We start from the raw sequence: 19,286 nt of genomic DNA, 5'->3' as shown, positions 1-19,286 counted from the left end.
TGTATGAAAGGATGAAAGGAAAAGATTACTAAAGTAAATTAGAAAGGAGAAAAAGGAGAACTTTTAACTATCAGATCAAAATTATCCTCTAATGTAGCAATTACAAAATCTCTCCGATGCCAGATTTAAAATAGAAGGAAAATTCAGTGTACTAAGAATAAATAATACTGAATATGAATCAAAGATATGTGTGTTATATATGTGTACATATATGTGTATATATGTATACATGTATGTATGTATCCATGTGTTTGATACATTAAATATTTTGAAATATCAAGGAAGGGAATCACTATTCAATGAAGACTGTTAGAAAAATTGTATGGCAAGATTGTGAAAAATGAGATTAGAAAGACAGCTCAAACCATACATGAAAGCAATACTATTTACCAAAAGGCTCATAATCTTCTACATATCTAAGTGACAGACTGAAACTGTTCTAAACATAAAAACTTAATAGAATCAGTAATTTGGTGAATAAATAAGAAACCTAAAATTGCTTTTTTTTAATTTAAAATACTGGAGTCAGACATATAAATATTTTCCAACTGGTTTGATATCTTCTTTTTCCATTCTTTTCCTTACCTCCCATCATGCATCCATAAGATACATTACATCAGATGTCATTTTAGGAATAAAAGCTGTGAATAACCCATGCCCAAAGTGCAGCCCTTTGTGGAGGCAATCAATGGCTATGAAAAGATTAAGTTTTGTGATATTCTAAGCAACCTAAAGAAGTAAAGGAGCTTTGCTTAACCAAATGTACTGTAGACCTATAAAGTAGAATACTGCTTAAACCTAGACATTTAATTAAAATGCATTAACAGGTGGATATGATTGTCAAGGTGGCAGATTTTCTATTGCTTACTTTTTGCGAACCTTTGTAACCTCAATAAATGAGGGGGAGGATTATACAGCAAATACGTCTAGTGTCAAATAGAAACAAATCTTTGTAGGCCACATATTGACTTAGAAAAATCACAAAATAATAATCTCTGTTGTATTGTGTTTTATTTGTTTTGTTTAACATTTCCCAATTACATTTTAATCTGGTTCAAAAGGTTCTTGGGACTTTTATGAGCCTCCACCCTCTAGTGGCAATTCTGACACCTCTGTAACAGAAGTCTCATGCTTCAGTAGCAAAAGCAACAAGCATTTACTTAAGCACCTCTTTCTTGCCAGGTATACTAAATTAGCCACTCAGGATACAATCTAAAACAAAACAGAACTGAGAATCCCTGTGAGAAACCTACATTACATTAGGTGTCAGGCACTTATTGTGTCCAGCTATTCAAAAGAATGAGGGTGGGATTTGGGAAATGTATAGAAGACATAGGTAGTATAGAAGTATCAAAAGAAAAATCTTATGACCATTCCAATCATTCTAGAGACCAATTAGGAACAATGTGCAAAAGGCAATCAGCTGTGAATTACCTTTGATCCAACAATGCCACTACTAGGTCTGTATCCCAAAGAAATAATAAAAAAGAGAAAAAATATTAGAGAAATATTTATAGCAGCTCCTTTCTGGTGGTGGAAATTGAGGGGATGTACATCAATTGGGGAATGGCTAAACAAGCTGTGGTATGTGAATGTAATGGAATACTATTGTGCAATAAGAAATGATAAACAGGCACATTTCAGAAAAAAAAAACTTGGAAAGACTTACATGAAGTGATGCAAAGTGAAATGAGCAGAACCAGTAAAACATTGTACACAGTATCAGCAATGTTGTGTGATGATCAACTGTAAATGACTCAGCTCTTCTCATCAACACTATGATCCATGACAAGTACAAAGGACTCATGAAGGAAAATGCTATCCATATCCAGATAAAGAACTGATAGACTTTAAATGCAGATTGAAGCATTTTTTCATTTATTTTATTCATGCTCCTGTATTTTTTTCTTTTGATCTGTTTCTTCTTTCACAACTGTGACTAACATGGAAATATTTTTACAAGACAGTACATGTATAAATTATATCAAACTGCCTACCATTTGCAGAAGGGGAGGAGGGAAGGAAGGAGGTAAAAAAATTCAGAACTCAAAAACTTGGAAAAGATGAATGCTAAAAATTTTTTTGACATGTAACTGGGGAAAAAATAAATACTATTAAAAAAGAGAAATTCCATGACCAATAAAGAAGGGACTGGAAACCTATCTGGGACTAGTATTTTTCTCCTGCATTTCATTCTTGACAGAGAATTTGGCCAAGCCCCACACCTTTCAACTGGGAGATATTCTGACCATGTTCAGCCTTGGGAAGACCTGTATAGGAGGGAGTAAAGAGAAAAATGTAGGGGAAAAACAAGAAAAATTAGGAACACAAGAAAAAAATCAAAAAGACCAAAAATGCAAGGAAGAAAGCCAAAATAGAAATCTAGCCCATAACCAGGAAAAAAAAAAGAAAAAAGACAGAGGCTCATAAAGTCAGAAGAGATAATAAGTTAAAAATTCCAAGAGAAGTTAAAATATATTAAACAAATATTATACTATAAAGTAAAGTTAACTTAAATTTCCCAATAAAAAAATTCAGAGTAATCTCTGAAGAGCAAGGAATAAAAAGAAACATCAGTAATTTTAAAAATAAGAAAAATAATGTTAAGTACAGTGTATAGAAAGCTGGTGTTGAAGACAGCAATTCCTGACTCTAACACATATTGGCTTTGTGACCCTTAGCAAGTCACTTAACCTCTCAATGTTCAAAGTAATTCTCCAATATATGCTACAGATAAGAAAACAATTCACTTCTCTGTATAATTTGATGTAGTTCTTGAAATGGTTATGATGGTTATAGAACAGGAGAAAGAAAATCAAGGGAAAGACATCAGCAAAGAGTAAACAACTATCCATATTGACTGATGACACAGTCTCACTTAGAAAATTCCAGAGAACAAGTAAATAAACAAGTTGAAATAAACTAATAACTTCATTAAAGTATCAGGACAAAAAAAACTAATCTATAAAACAATTTACAATGTTTCTAAATAGCAATAACAAAATGCAGGATGAAATAATAGAAAAGGAAATTCCGATGGTGCAGAGCCAAGATGGCAGAGTAAAAGCAGGGACTTGCTTAAACTCTTCCCCAAACATCTCCAACTACCTGTAAAAAATGACCCAGAAAAAACTGAGTGTAATCAATGGGAGGGGAAGAGTGGACATTCAATGATGTAGAGAAATTTAATGCATTCTCAAGAAAAAATGAGAGCTAAATAGAAAATTTGGCTTTCAAATACAAGACTTAAGAGAAGCATGAAAAGGTAAACAGGAAAGAGAAATCATAAGGAATTTATCAAAATTGAACTGTTTACATTCCTACATGGAAAGATGTTATTTATAACTCATGATACCTTTCTCATTATTAGGGTAGTTGGAGGGAATATATATAGACAGAGGGCACAGGGTGAGTTGAATATGAAGGGATGATATCTAAAAAATAAAATTAAGGGGAGGGAGAGAGAGGAATGTATTGGGAAAAGGAAAAAGAGAGAGATACAATGGGGTAAATTATCTCACATAAAAGAAGCAAGAAAAAGCTTTTATAATGGAAGAGAAGAGGGCAGAAGTGAGAGGGAATGAGTGAATCTTACTTGGATTTGGCTTAAGGAGGGAATAACATACACATTCAATTTGGTATGGAAATCTATCTTACCCTACAGGAAAGTAGGGGGAAAGGGATAAGAGGGGGGTGATAGAAGAGAGGGCAGATTTGGGGAGGGGGTAATCAGAAACAAACACTTTTGGGGAGGGATAGGGTCAAAGGAGAGAATAGAATAAATGAGAGGTGGGATAGAATGAAAGGAAATATGTTAGTCTTTCACAACATGACTGTTATGGAAGTGTTTTGCATGACTAAACATATATAACCTATATCAAATTACTTGCCTTCTCAATGAGGGTGGGTGGGAAGGGAGGAAGGGAGAGAATTTGGAACTCAAAATCTAAAAATGAATGTTAAAAATAATCAGAATGCCCTCCATCTTGGGGTAGGGGAAGGGTGAGATGGGGAGAAAATTTGGAACTCAAAATCTTGTGGAAGTGAATGATGAAAATTAAAAATAAATACACATTAAAAAAAAAGAAAAAGAAATCCCATTCAAAATAATTACAAATCCATAAGATCCTGGAGGATCATTTACCAGGATTTAAAACAAATAAATATGATCACAAAATGGTCTTTAAAGAAATAAAGAGACAAAATTGACTTCTGGGAGCCAAGATGATGGAATAAGCAGTGGATCATTGTCTCTCTCCCATATTGACCTATGGCCAAGCAGAAAATAGAGCCCCAGGAAAAATCCTGGAACAGAAGAGCCAGCAGAAAGAGAGGGTGGAGTAATCTATTCCTGGAAAACTTTGGGGATCAGCAAGAAATGTCCATCTCACTCAGGTAAAAGAGGAGCACATTCCAGGACAGGAAATATCCCAGCAAGCCAGCAGGAAGCCCCTCCTCAGTAAACCAGCAGGAGATGATGAGCCCCAGTGTGGTGGAGCAGGCAAATGCAATACCAGGACCACCAATCCCCTGCCCCCATGTGCCTTAGTAAAGCTAGGGGAACTGGGAGATTACAGCTCTGAGAACCATCATATGTTTCAGTGCAGCCCTGGGCAGGCAGGCATCCTCCAGCAGCATGACCACCCCTTGCTCCTGTGCAGTCCCAGGGAAACACAAAAAACTTCACCTGGCCTCAGCACATGCCAGACACCATCACTAGGACCCCAGCTTGGCACCAGGTAAGATGCCAGATCCCTATAGCCTCTAGCTGCAAACACCTGAAGCCCCAGTGCACAAAGCCAGTGACCAGGCCCTGCCCCTGACCCCAAAACAAGAAGGTTGGGACACTGCCACCCATGCTCTACAGGAGAGCTCAACTTTAAAAGCCAAGAAGTAGATGAAGATGAACAAGACATAAAAACAAACATTGACCATAGAAAATTACTAAGGTGACAGAGAAGATCAAAACACAAACTCAGAAGAGGAGAACATTGTCAATGTAGCTACATCTGAAACCTCAAAGGGAAATATGAGTTGGTTCCAAGCACAAAAAGCCTTGTAGGAAGAACTCAAGAAAGATTTTAAAAGGAAAATAAGTGAAGTAGAAGAAAAATTTGTAAAAGAAATGAAAGGTATGCAAGAAAGAGTCAAAAAGGACAAAAACTGACTGAAGAAAAAATTCCCTAAAACATATAAATTGCCAAATGGGTGGAGAAAGAAGAAAACAACTCCTCAAAAACAAGACTTGGCCAAATGGAAAAGGAGGTACAAATGAAGAAAACAATTCCTTAAAAATTAGAATTGGGCGAGTGGAAGTTAATGACTCCAAAATCAATGAAACAAAATCGAAAGAATGAAAAAAATAGAAGAAAATGTAAAATATCTCATTAGAAAAGCAACTTGGAAAACAGATCCAAGAGAGATAATTTAAGAATTATTGGACTTGAGGGGCAGAGCCAAGATGGCAGAGTAAAAGCAGTGATTTGCTAGATCTCTCCCCCAAGCCCCTCCAAATACCTGTAAAAAAAATGGCTCTAAACAAATTCTAAAGCAGCAGAACCTACACAAAGACAGAGTGAAACAAATTTCCAGCCTAAGACAACCTGGATGGTTGATCAGAAAGGTGTATCATACCAGGAGGCAAGAGGAATGTGGTCCGTGTGGATTCACGGGCAAAACAGGCCTCAGTAAACCTGGAGCAGCCCTCAGAGGACTGAATCACGGGCAGCTATGGCAGTTTCCAGACTTCTCAGCCCACAAACACCAAAGACAACTTAGAAGGTCAGTAAAAAAAAGTTTGTGACTGTGGTGAAAGAGAAGCTCAGTCATAGCCCCAGTGTCCGCATGCAGCCCTGGGGTGGTGGCTGATTTCAGAGCTTCCAGACCACAGACTGAGAGGGATTCCAGTGACTGATCAGAAGATTGCAGGGATCTCTTTGCTGGTGCAGGTTTCTCTTGCTTTGCTTGTGCTTAGATCTGGGTCACAGTTTTGGGTGGAGTCCTGGGGTGAGGAGGAACAATGGTGTGGTGGAGCTTGTGAGGATGGTGGAGAGGAAATCCTCCTCACAGTTCCAAGGCAAAAAAAGAGTGCTTGTGGTCACTCATAGACCAGAGCACAGGCCAGGAAAGGAGTAAACACTTCGCCCCTTATCATACCACCTTGAAATAACTGAAAATTTACAGGTCCATAGCATTATCTCTGAAAAGAGCTACACAAAATCCCCAAAGTTTGGGACAGTATATTCCCCACACTGGAAGCAGAGCCCTACTTTAACAAAGAGTTTAAAACTCAAGTAATTGGCTGGGATCATGAGCAAACTTCACCAAAAAAAAGTCATACCATAGAATCTTCTTTGGTGACAAAGAATATTGAAACATACAACTAAAAGAAGGCAACAAAGTCAAAGTTCCTACATCGAAAGCCTCCAAGAAAAATATGAATTGGTCCCAGGCCACGGAAGAGCTCAAAAAGGATTTTGAGAAGTAAGTAAGAGAAGTAGAGGAAAAATTGGGAAGAGAAATGAGAGACATACAAGAAAATCATGAAAAACAAGTTAACAGCTTGCTAAAGGAGACCCAAAAGTAAAACTTCAAAAGTAAACACTTCTCAGGAGGGACAAGGTCAAAAGACAGAATAGAATAAATGGGGGGCAGGATAGGATGAAGGGAAATGTACTTAGTTTTTCACAGCATGACTACTGTGGAAGTGTTTTGCATGACTGCACATGGATAACATGCATCAAGTTGCTTGCCTTCTCAATGAGGATGGTTGGGGAGGGACACAGGAAGAAAATTTGAAACCCAAAGTTTTAAAAATAAATGTTAAAAAATTGTTTTCACATGCAACTGGGAAATAAGATATATAGGAAATGGGGTATAGAAATCTATCCTTCCCTAGAAGAAAATTGAATGGGAAGGGGATACAAGAAGTGGGGGAGATACAGAAGGGAGGGCAGATTAGGGGAAGGGGTATTCAGAATGCATGCCATCTTTGGGTGGGGGGAGGGATGAGATGGGGGAAAATTTGGAACTCAAAATCTTGTGGAAGTAAATGTTGAAAACTAAAAATAAATAAATTAATAAAAGATAAAAATAAAAGAAAACCATTATTGAACTTCCTGAAAGCCATGATTTAAAAAAATAAAAGGGCCTGGATAGTATCTTTCAAGAAATTATCTTGTTCTGATGTCCCAGAACAAGAGGTTAAAGTGGAAATTGAAAGAATCTACCAATCACCTCCTAAAAGAAATCCCAAAATGAAAACTGCAAGAAATATTGTAGCCAAATTCCAGGATTATTAAGTCAAGGAGAAAGGGGAAAGAAAAGGGAGAGGAGCTGATAGAAGGGAGGAGTGACTGAGGGAAGTGGTGGTCAAAAGCAAAACACTGCAGAGGAGGAAAAGGGTAAAATGAGAGAAAAGAGCACAAATTGGGGGGAAATAGGATGGAGAGAAAGACAGAGTAATCATGACTGTGAATGTGAATGGGATGAACTCCCCCATAAAATGGAAGTGGATAATAGAGTGGATTACAAACCATAACTCTACAATATGTTGTTAACAAGAAACACATTTGATGCAGAAAGATACAGACAAAGGGTAAAAAACTAGAGCAGAATACATGCTTCCACAAAAGTAAAAAAAAAAAAAGTAGCAGCAATCCTAATTTCAAACAAAACAAAAACAAAAATAGGTCTAATTAAAAGAAATAAGGAAGGAAACTGCAGCCTGCTAAAAAGACACCATAGACAATGAAGTAATATCAATATATCAATGCTAAACATGTATTCACCAAGTGGTATAGCATCCAAATTCTTAGAAAAGAAGTTAAGTGAGTTACAAGAAAAAAAAAAATAGATGGCCAAACTATGCAAGTGGGGGACCTCAAACTCTCCCTCAAAGAACTAGATAAATCTAACCACAAAATAAAAAATAAAGAAATTAAAGAGAGGAAGTGGAGTCAGACCAGCGGCAATGGAACAGGTGAGCGCAGGGCTGTGGGCCAAGCCAAATTCACCATGGGTGACATGGAGAAGGGCAAGATGATCTTTGTTCAGAAGTGTGCCCAGTGCCGCACCATTGAGAAGAGGGGCAAGCACAAGATGGGGCCCAATCTGAGTGGCCTCTTTGGCCGAAAGACTGACCAGTCTCCCAACTTCTCCTACACAGATGCCAATGAGAACAAAGGGAGAGGATACACTGATGGAATACTTGGAAAACCCCAAGAAGTACATCCCTGGAACTGAAATGATCTTCACAGGCATTAAGAAGAAGGGAGAAAGGGCAGACTTGATAGCATACCTTAAAAAGGCCACCAATGAGTAATAACTGTCTGCTATCTTATTTATTATAAAAAGGAGGTGTCTCTCACGATGAGATTGCTTTTCTTTTTTTACATGTATCATAACAATCCTATTTAAATTGGTTTTATCAACCAGAGAATTTTGATCATGAATGGCTGTTTAAAAATTTTGTTCAGCAGTCCTAATAAAGGAATGGTCATAATTACAGCCACAAAAAAAAAGGAAGAAAGAAAAGAAAACAAATTAAGGAGGTGAATAGAATTTTAGAAAAGTTAGATATGGTAAATTTCTGGAGAAATTTGAATGAGTGTAGAAAGGAATACATGTTTGCTTGTTTGTTTGTTTTCTGACTATGTACATGGCACCAAAGCAAATAGTGACCATGTACTAGGGCATAAAAAACATCACAATCCAATGCAGAAAGACAGAAATTTTAAGATTATTTTTAGATTATGATGCAATAAAAATTACATGTAATAAAGGGCCATGGAAAGATAGATTAAAAATTAATTGGAAATTAAAAAATCAAATCCTAAAGAAAGAATGGGGTCAAGCAACAAACTACAGAAATAATTGACAACTTCATCAGAGAGAATGACAGTAATGAGATGACATACCAAAATTTATGGGATGCAGCCAAAGCAGTTCTTAGGAGAAATTTTATATCTCTAAATGCTTACACAAATAAAATAGAGAAAGAGGAGATCAATGAATTGAGCAGGCAAAAAAAAGCTAGACATAGAAAAAGAAATAAATATCCCCAATTAAATACCAAATTAGAAATTCTGAAAATCAAAGGGAGGATTAATAAAACTGAAATTAAGAAAACTATTGAATTAATAAATAAGAGCTGGTTTTATGAAAAAAATAGACAAACCTTTGATTAATTTGATTTAAAAAAAAGAAAGAAACCAAATTACCAATATCAAAAATGAAAAGGGTGAATTTCACAACCAATGAAGAGGAAATTAAAACAATAACTAGAAGCTATTTTGCCCAACTGTAAACCTATAAACCTGACAATCTAAGTGAAATAGATAAATATTTACAAAAAATATATAAATTGCCCAGATTAATACAAGAGGAAATAAAATATTTAAATAAACTCATTTCAGAAAAAGATATTGAACAAGCCACCAATGAACCCCCTAAGAAAAACTCTCTAGGGCCAAATGTATACACAAGTGAATTATATGAAACATTTAAAGAAAAATTTATTGTAATACTATATAAACTATTTGGGGAAAATAGGTGAAGAAGTTCTACCAAATGCTTTTTATGATATAAATATGGCTCTGATACCTAAAACAGGAAAAGCCAAAACTGGAAAAGAAAATTATAGACCAATTTCCCTCATGAATATTGATTAAAAATTTAAATAAAGTATTAGCAAAGAGATTACAGCAACTTATCATGAGGATAATACACTATGACCAGGTGAGATTTATGTCAGGAATGCAGGACTGATTCAATATTAGGAAAACTATCAGCATAATTTACCTTATCAGTAAAAAAAATGTGTCAGAAATCATATGATTATCTCAATAGATACAGAAAAAGCATTTAACAAAATACAACATATATTCTTATTAAAAACACTAGAGGGCAAAAGAATAAATGAAGTCTTCCTTAAAATGATAAGTAGCATCTACCTAAAACCATCAGCAAGGATTATATGTAATTGGGATAAGCTAGAAGCATTTCCAGCAATATCAGCGGTGAAGGACCCACATGTTAAAATATACATATATTTATAGCAACTCTTTCTGTGGTGACAAAGAACTGGAAATTGAGGTGATGCCCATCAATTGGGGAATAGCTGAACAAGTTGCAGTATATGAATGTAATGGAATACTATTGTGTTATAAGAAATGATGACAGGCAGACTTCAGAAAAACCTGGAAAGACTTGTGCAGACTGATGCTGAGTGAAGTAAGCAGAACCAGGAGGACATTGTACACAGTAATAGCCACATTGTGCAATGACTAACTTTCATAGACATAGGTCTTCTCAGCAATGCAAGGATCTAAGACATCTCCAAAAGTCTTTTTTTCTCTTCTGTTTTGTTTTGTTTCTTCTTTCTTGTGGTTCCTCCTATTGGTTGCAATTCTTCTTTACAACATGTGTAATGTGAAAATGTTTAATAGGAATGTATATGTATATACTTGTGTGTGTGTGTGTGTGTGTGTGTGTGTGTGTGTGTAAAGCCTATATCAGATTGTATGCCTTCTTGAGGAGGGAGCTGGGCAGAGCTGGGGAGAAAATTTAAAACTCAAAAGCTTATGGAAGTGAATGTTGAAAACTAAAATTAAATTAATTTAAAAAAAAAGATCAGGGGTGAAACAAAGATGTCCATTATCAACACTGTTATTCAATATTGTATTACAAATGTTAGTTTTAGCAATAAGAAAAGAAAAGGAAATTGAAGGAATTAGGATATGCAATGGAGAAACAAAGCTATTGCTCTTCTCAGATGATATGATGGTATAATTAGACAATCTTAGAAAATCAAATAAAAAACTACTTGAAATAATTAACTTTAGCAAAGTTGCAGGATATAAAATAAACCCACATAAATTATCAACATTTCTATATATATTACAAACAAAGCCCAGCAGCAAGAGATGGAAAAAAAGTTCCATTCAAAGTAACTGTAAACAGTATAAAATACTTGAGTGTCTACCTGCCAAGACAAACCCAGTAACTATATAAACACAGTTACAAAACACTTTTCATACAAATAAAGTTAGATCTAAATAATAGGAAAAACATCAGTTGCTCATGGGTAGGCTGAGCTAGTATAATAAAAATGACAATTCTACCTAAATTAATTTACTTACTCAGTACCATACTAATTAAATACCAAAAAAAAAAAAAAGATACTTTGTGGAGCTAGAAAAAATAATAACAAAATTCATCCAAAATATCAAGATTTTGGATGTTTTGGATTTGTATAATGAAAAGAAATGTAAGGAAGTTGGCCTGGTCATACCAGATCTAAAAGTGTATTATAAAGCAACAATCATTAAAACTACTTGATAGTGACCAAGAAATAGAGTGGTAGGTCAGTGGAATAGGTTATGTGCACAAGACACAGTAGTCAATTACTACAGTTATCTACTTTTTGATAAGCCCAAAGTCTCCAGCTTCTTGGATAAGAACTCACTATTTAACAAAAACTACTGGAAAAACTAGAAAATAGTATGGCAGACCATAGTATCTTAGTATTATAGTATCTTAGTATCTTAGACTGTATATCAAAATAAGGTCAAAATGAGTACATGATTTAGACATAAAAGGGTGATACTATAAGCAAATTAGGAGAGCAAGGAATAGTTTACCTGTCAGATCTATGGAGAAGGGAAGATTTTATGACCAAACAAGAGATAGAGAACATTATGAAATGCAAAATGGAAATTTTTGATTACAGTAAATTAAAAAGTTTTTGCACAAACAAAGCCAATGCAACCAAGATTAGGAGGGAAGCAGAAAACTGGAAAAAAATTTTATAACCAGTGTCTCTGATAAAGGCCTCATTTCTAAAACATATAGAGAAGTAAGTCAAATTTATAAGAACACAAGTCGTTCCCCATTTGAAAAATCGTCAAAGGATAGGCTGTTTTCAGATGAAGAAATTAAAGCTATCTATAGTCATATGAAAAAATGTTCTAAATCACTATTCATTAGAGAAATGCAAATTAAACAACTCCAAGGTGCCACCTTATATCTATCAGATCAGCTAATGTGACAAAAAAAAAACAAAAACTGACAAATATTGGAAAAGATGTGGGAAAATTGAAACACTAATTGATTGTCAGTGGATCCAACCATTCTGGAAAGGAATTTGGAACTATGCCCAAAGGGAAATAAAAGTGTGCATACCCTTTGATCCAGCAATACCATTACAAGGTCTGTATCCCAAAGAGATCATAAAAAAAGTAAAAAGACTCAGAAGTACAAAAATATTTATAGGAGCTCTCCATGAGGTGGCTAAGAATTGGAAATTGAGGGGATGCCCATCAATTGTAGAATGGTTAAACAAGTTGTGGAATAAGAATGTAATGGAATACTATTGTTCAATAAGAAATGATGAGCAGGTGGACTTCAGAAAAACCCAGAAAGACTTAAGTGAACTGATACTGAGTGAAGTGAGCAGGACTAGGAGAACATTATAGACAATAACAGCAATATTGTGCAATAAACAACTCTGATAGACTTAGCTCTTCTTAGTAATGCAATGATCGAAAACAATTCCAAAAGACTCATGATGGAAAATGCTATCCACATCCAGAGGAAGAATTATGGAGTCTGAATGAAGATTGAAGCATACTATTTTCTCTTTTAGTTTTTTTTTTTGTTCTGTTTTTTTCCCTTTTATTCTAATTCTTCTTTCAGAACATGTCTAATGTGAAAATATGTTTAATATGATTATACATGTATAGCCTATATCAGATTGTTTGCTGTCTTGGGAAGTGGGGATGGAAGGAAGGAGGAAAAATTTAGAACTCAAAATCTTATTAAAGTGAATGTTGAAAACTAAAAATAAGTAAATTTTAAAAAATGAATAAAAATAAAATTTAATGTCACTCAAAAATGAAATTAAAATGTCAAATAATTGAAGGATTATTTGAATTATTATTGAGTAATTATTTATCCATACACATATAAAAATTATAAAACTACCTAAAATAATTTATAAATTTAGTGTCATTCTAATCAAACTACTAAGAAAATATTTCATAGAGCTAGACAAAAATAACAACAAAATAATTTGAGGGCAGGGAATAGGCATTTATATTTTGTATTACTATATTCCAGGTGCTGGGTTAAATGTTTAAAGAAATGTTTTATTTCATTTGATCCTGACAACAATCATGTGAGGCAGATGCTATATTTATCCCCATTTTAAAGTTGAGGAAACTGAGGCAAATAGAGGTTAAATGACTTGCCCAGGGTCACACAACTAGTATATATCTGAGGTAGGATTTAAACTCAAGTTTTCCTCACTCCAGGCTGGGACTCTAAAAAGTAGAAAATAGATCAGGGGAACAAACTAGATAAAGAGGAAACAGAAATAGTTTAATTCATTGTTTGATAAACCCATAGCAAACTACATGGGCTTGATTCCTTATTTAAACTGCTGGGAAAACAGAAAAGCAGTTTGTCATTTAAAACATATATATGCCAACATCTTATACTATATAGCACAAGAGATTCCAAATGAAATTTCAATCCAAATATAAAAGATCTTTTTTTAATGGAAAAAAAAGTGAAATAAATAACTATACTTTTCACAGTTATGGCTAGTGAAGGGATGAAGGGAAAGGGGAAGAAGAAAGAATTCTAACAATCTATACAGGAGATTACAAAAGAGAAAAAAATTGGCTCAATTATAAATTTGAAAATTTTTTGTACTGACACAATCAACGGAGTTAGAATAAGAAGGTAAGCTATCAATTGAAAAGAAAGTCTTTGTTTCAAATATGTTTCAAAAGCCTCTGATAGCCAAGCTATATGAGGAACTAATACAAGTATATGGCCAAAAGCCTTTCCCGATTGGATAAATAGTTAAAGGATACAGATATATGCTACAGATGAAATTACTTGCTCAAGTTTATGCAGCTAATAAATATCTAAGGCTGGATTTGAAATCAGGTCTTCCTGACCATAGGTCCAGCCCTTTATCCACTCTATCATACAGATTCCCTAAATTTATTTTATAGAAAACTATATTGATTGTGTTTTGATTAATGACTAGTTATGGCAGAATAGTCTAGTAGTTTTATATTTGCGGACAAACTTTTTGCAAAGGAAGGTATTATGGTATTATTGGTATAAATCAGACCATAAATGTCCCCCAATAGTCTAGTCTTCACATTTTACAGGTGAGCAAATTAGACTTAGAGGAGTTAAATGATTTATCCAAGGTGACAGGTAGCAAATGTCATAGCCAAGATCCAAACCCAGTACCTCTGACTCCAGAGCCAGTATCTTTCCACTTTTTGTTATGTCAAGTCAAGTCAATAAGCATTTATTAAGTACTTATTAGGTGCTAAGTGCAGGGAATTCAAAGAAAGTCAAAAACAAAAACAAAACAAATGCAGCCCCTGACCTCAAGAATAATAATAATAATAACAATAGCTACAATTTGTATAATGCTTTAAGGTTTGCAAATCACTTTATGTAGGTTAACTTGTGTAAATTTATTTTATCCTCACAAACACCCTAGTAGGAAAGTGCGATTATTATTCCCATTGCATAGATAGGATACATTTATTCAGTCATCTTAGCTTATAGTGTTGGAGATTTTTAAATGGCAATGAATCATATTTACTCTTTCCCCATCTCTACCTGAAGGTTTTGAGCAAGTACTTTTAAAAATAGGAAATCAACTTATTAGTTGTTAGATTAAATCATCAAAACCAAGGAAATGCACTGCCAGGAATACCTGTGTACATTAAGGGTCTTATTGGATATCACCTGCAGTTGTAAATCAGTCTGTTTCTTGCTACTGTGACACAGGTAACAATCAATACCATTTTATTAAATGAATTTATTATAGACAGATATAGATATACAATTTTCTTATTTGAACCTTATCTGATAATGTGATGTACATACCATTGCCTATGTATCGATGTATATCTATATCTATAACTATCTATCTAAGTAATCCATAAAATAGTGCAAAGGTAAGGTCAAGATGGAAAAGGAGGTATGTTTCTTCTATGAATTTCCCAGCATCCCTTAGCTAGTTATGGGCTTTTTCTCTAATAAGTGTCTTTAGAGAACATTTTAGGTCAATTTCTTACTTTACAGAGCTTTTGGACTATATCCCAGGCCACATCTATATTAGTCAATGAAGTACTCTACTTAGACATCTGTATTCATTCCACATATGCAGACTTATTTTTATTTTCTTAAGTGCAGCATCAGATTCATGAAAACCATTCTCTTTTCCAGTGAGTCCATTTACTGATTCTAATACTGTATCTGACTGCAAAAATACAATGCACACGCTTCACTCTTCAAAGAAGTAGGTAAGCATTCCTCAAATGGAGTATTTTTCCAACATATGTTCCCATTTGCCTTTAAGAATACATCTGCAGAAGAGAGAGTAGAATAGAATAAATAGGAGGGGCCGAATAGGATTAAGGGAAATATAGTTAGTTTTTCACAATATGACCACTATGGAAGTGTTTTGCATAACTATACATATATAACCTGTAAAAAAAAAAAAAAGAAAGAAAGAAAGAAAGAAAAAGATAAAAAAGAAAATACTTAGGGGGCAGGTAAGTAAATAAGAAATAAAATAGTAAAAATTTAAAAAAGAATACATCTGCAGATGTACATACATTTTAGATGATTGGCTGTATCATGGACAATGAAGGTTCTTAGGGACCAAAATGAAAAAGAAAAAATACCAGAAGTGTAGTTTTGAGCAAGATGACAGATTTTTTTTTTCCCAGAGAGGAAAGATTGAAAGTAGGAAGACTAGTTGTTATTATATCAGTACACAAGAAGAGGTGGTGCAGGCCTGAATTAGGGTTTGGGAAGTGTGAGTTTTCATTGATATGTGTTATAGAGGTGTAACAACACTGACAGGACTTGGCAAATTATTAGATGTGCAGGTTGAAAAAGAATGAAGTATCCAAATTGACTCTAAAATCCCCAATAAGGAGAAGGAAGATGGGACCATAAATTAAAATAAGGAAGTTTGGAGGAGAGGGGCGAATTAGAGTAGAAGTTAATGAATTCAGTTTTGGACATGCTTAAATTTGATATGCTCGTGGAGCATCTGGATTGCTATCAGATAGGTGAAGAGGCAGGGCAATTATTCAAGAGAGGTTAGGGTTAGGTACACAGATTTAAAAGTTGCTTGCAGAGAAGTCAAAACTGAAATCAGTAGAACAGAAAGAAAGAAATGGGCTTTGGAGAACTGGGAAAACACTAACAAAGAGGGTCCTAAAAAAAGACAGCAAACCAGAAGAACATCCTGATTTAGCACCAGTCAGACAAGTAAAAAGTAACTCAGGAGATAACATTTTGATTGAAGCCAAGAGAGAAGAACTCTCATGAAGTGAAGGTGTCAATAATCACTAATTGATATGGTAGATTAGATGATAGACATTACTATTGTCTAAAATAGCTTATGAGAAGTGAATCACTTCTGACAATGGAATTTACTGTGTTAAGATAGATTATAATTTTGTGAAAGTTTGGCAAATGATTAGAGAGATGACCTTTGACACAGGAAGGTCTTGATTCAAGTTCTTCCTCTAACACAGATTGACTATATAACTCTAGGCAAACCACTGACTCACCGATGCTTTAGGCAACTAGAAATGACAAGGAAGATACTATCCTGTGTTAGCAGAGGGTGGCTTCTTCATCTTTGAGTTCCCGTATCAAGAAAATCACATTTCTAGTCTCAGCTTGCTGACACAAAAACTCCTCTTATTCACACATTAAATAAGACTGGGAATCTCTCACTGGTTCCATATGATTGAATCATGGACTACCAAAAGCTCTAATCAAAATTGAAACACTCAAAAGACTATGGAAAGATATTCAATATAAGGGGGCCTTAACATATTAATAATAATGGCTTTCATGAAATAAATAGATTAAAAATATCTAAGAAGTATATAATAGGAAAAAGAAATAAATTGGTTATGTAACAAGAATGAGGGATGGCATAAGTGTAGAGATAGATAGATGTATGTATATATATATATATCTCTATATATATAGAGATATATATATATATATATACATGGGGGAGAGAGAGAGACAGAGAGAGCTAAATCTATCTCTATATCGATATCCATATCTATACATCTATATATGCTGGGATCACAAATCATCCATGCCATCTCTTACTTGAGTCTTAACCATCTTATAGCATTAAATTCTCCATGAGACTCAACCCAAGGCTTTGGAAACCTTTCTCTAGGTCTTTAACATTATACTCAGGATACAAAAGACCTAGAGAAAGGCTTCCAAAGCTTACTACTACTTCTTCTTCTACTACTACTACTACTACTACTACTACTACTACTTCTACTACTACTACCATTATGGCTGAGCCCTTTTAACAGCTTTTAAAGTCCTGCACAAACTGGACCCAAGCCAACCTAACACTTAGTCTTGTTGAGTATTACTCCCCTTTCTATATTTTATGATACAGCAAAACTGGACTATTCTCCTCTCCTTAAATACAGTACTCAGTGCCTTTGCACTAGCAATTCCGTGTAACTGGATAGCATTCTCTCTTTCCCTGTGATCGATAGTCTTCTTTCTCTAAGAAACAGCTCAAGCTTCATTTTCTGCATGAAGCCTTTACTGATTCCTGTGCACCCCTCCCCCCACTGCTAAAACCCTCTATCCAAAACCACCTTGTATTTAACTATTTTGTATTATTGGGTTTTATTCACTTATTTCTGTTATATGCATTTATATATGTACTCATTATTAGAATTATATATGTATTCTACTATTAGAAAGTAAGCTCTTTGTAAATAGGGCATTTTGTTCTTTATATTTGTATTTTCAACACTCACCACAGGTCTTGGAACATAATAGGTGCTTATCTTCTCAATAATTTATTACTTTGATTTCTAATTCTCTATTGATATCTACAGATACAAAGACAGTACTAATGAACTAACAATGTAAAAGTATATATTGTAGTTATACTTCTTAATGTTTTATTCTGCCAGTTAAGTTGTCAGTTCCGTGAATATAGGGTCAGTGTCTTATTAACATTTTTTATTTGCCCCAGGGTCTTACATAGTGGTTTTCACCTAGTAGTTGCTCAATACATTTGTTTGGTTGTTGTTAGTTGTGCTCAATCTTTTAGTTCTCTGTATAGATTTGTACAGATCCTCTGTACAGGTATTGTGTAGACTGGCCACTGAGAATCAGATTCACTTGTGGGACCTTAATTGTGAGGGGGACATACACATTCAGGTGGTTGCTTTTCTCATATCCAGATATCTTGGGGTTCAGAAGTCTGAAACAAATTTGAGCCTTCCCCCACTTAAACTACACCTGCCATGAAAGGTGTTATATCTACATAACTACATTTAGTCCCAACTCAAATTGAGAAGAAGGGGAAAAAGTATGAAGACCATTGCCCTCCCTATTGCCACTCCTCTGATTGTTCAACTTGGATAACAGTTGATTGCATGGAAAGGTGGAGGTTTTGCCTTAACTGCTGCATGAATTCTTAGTGATAAATACTGGAGTGGGAAAGTTTTCTTCTATATTTCAGTCCTAATCATTGCTAGAATTTTTGTATGTATTATGTTTCCTAAAGGGAATTTGACATCAACCACTACCTTCATTACCCTGCATATTCTTGAATTAAATCCTCTATAGTTCCTCCCAAGTATTCACAGCAGGGTCAGATTGGATCCATCTATATCCAGAGGCTGTTCCAGCAAAGCCTGTTGCTGTTCTGTTATGGTCCATCTTCCTCACAAAACACAGATTTTTCTTATTCCTGCTTGACTTTACTGATCATCCCTGTAATTAAGTCTGTTTTGATAGTGTTTGGCAACTCATCATCTGCACAAAAAAAGGGCAGGTCTGAAAGCTGGCTTTCCTGCAATTCCACATAGTCCTTGATTAAACTCTGTTTAATTCTGAGGATCTTAATCAAAGTAATTATCTGACTAAGGGTGTCTATGCTTACATTTACTTCTCTTGTGGTTTCCTCAAACATCTGGATGATGTTTTGGATGCTGTCCTCCACAACAGGTCTATGGTGAAGGAGCCCTGGAAGTCTCAGTAGTTGTTTCCTACAGTCCAGAGAGTATGGCTATACTGCCATTTAAAACCGTTCAAATACGTGCAAAATAGCCATCTTTTTTTTTAATTTTATGCCAACAGCCTTGATGAACTAATTTGCCATGATGTTTAATCATTCCCCTCTATTCTTCATTTTTTCTCATTCAGTTGAAAAATTTGAATGCTATGGT

The 19,286-nt window shown here is 34.7% G+C and overlaps 1 pseudogene; it reads left to right on the top strand.

The window, feature by feature from the left end:
- The first annotated feature begins 8,016 nt into the window (after positions 1-8,016).
- Positions 8,017-8,323, top strand: LOC114026073 (annotated as a pseudogene).
- The last annotated feature ends 10,963 nt before the right edge of the window (positions 8,324-19,286 follow it).

The sequence above is a fragment of the Vombatus ursinus genome, unplaced genomic scaffold, assembly GCF_900497805.2.
Source record: "Vombatus ursinus unplaced genomic scaffold, bare-nosed wombat genome assembly UNPS02014832.1, whole genome shotgun sequence".
In the NCBI taxonomy this organism is placed as follows: domain Eukaryota; kingdom Metazoa; phylum Chordata; class Mammalia; order Diprotodontia; family Vombatidae; genus Vombatus; species Vombatus ursinus.
Note: the sequence above shows the minus strand (reverse complement) of the source record. Positions and strands in the feature narration are given on the sequence as shown.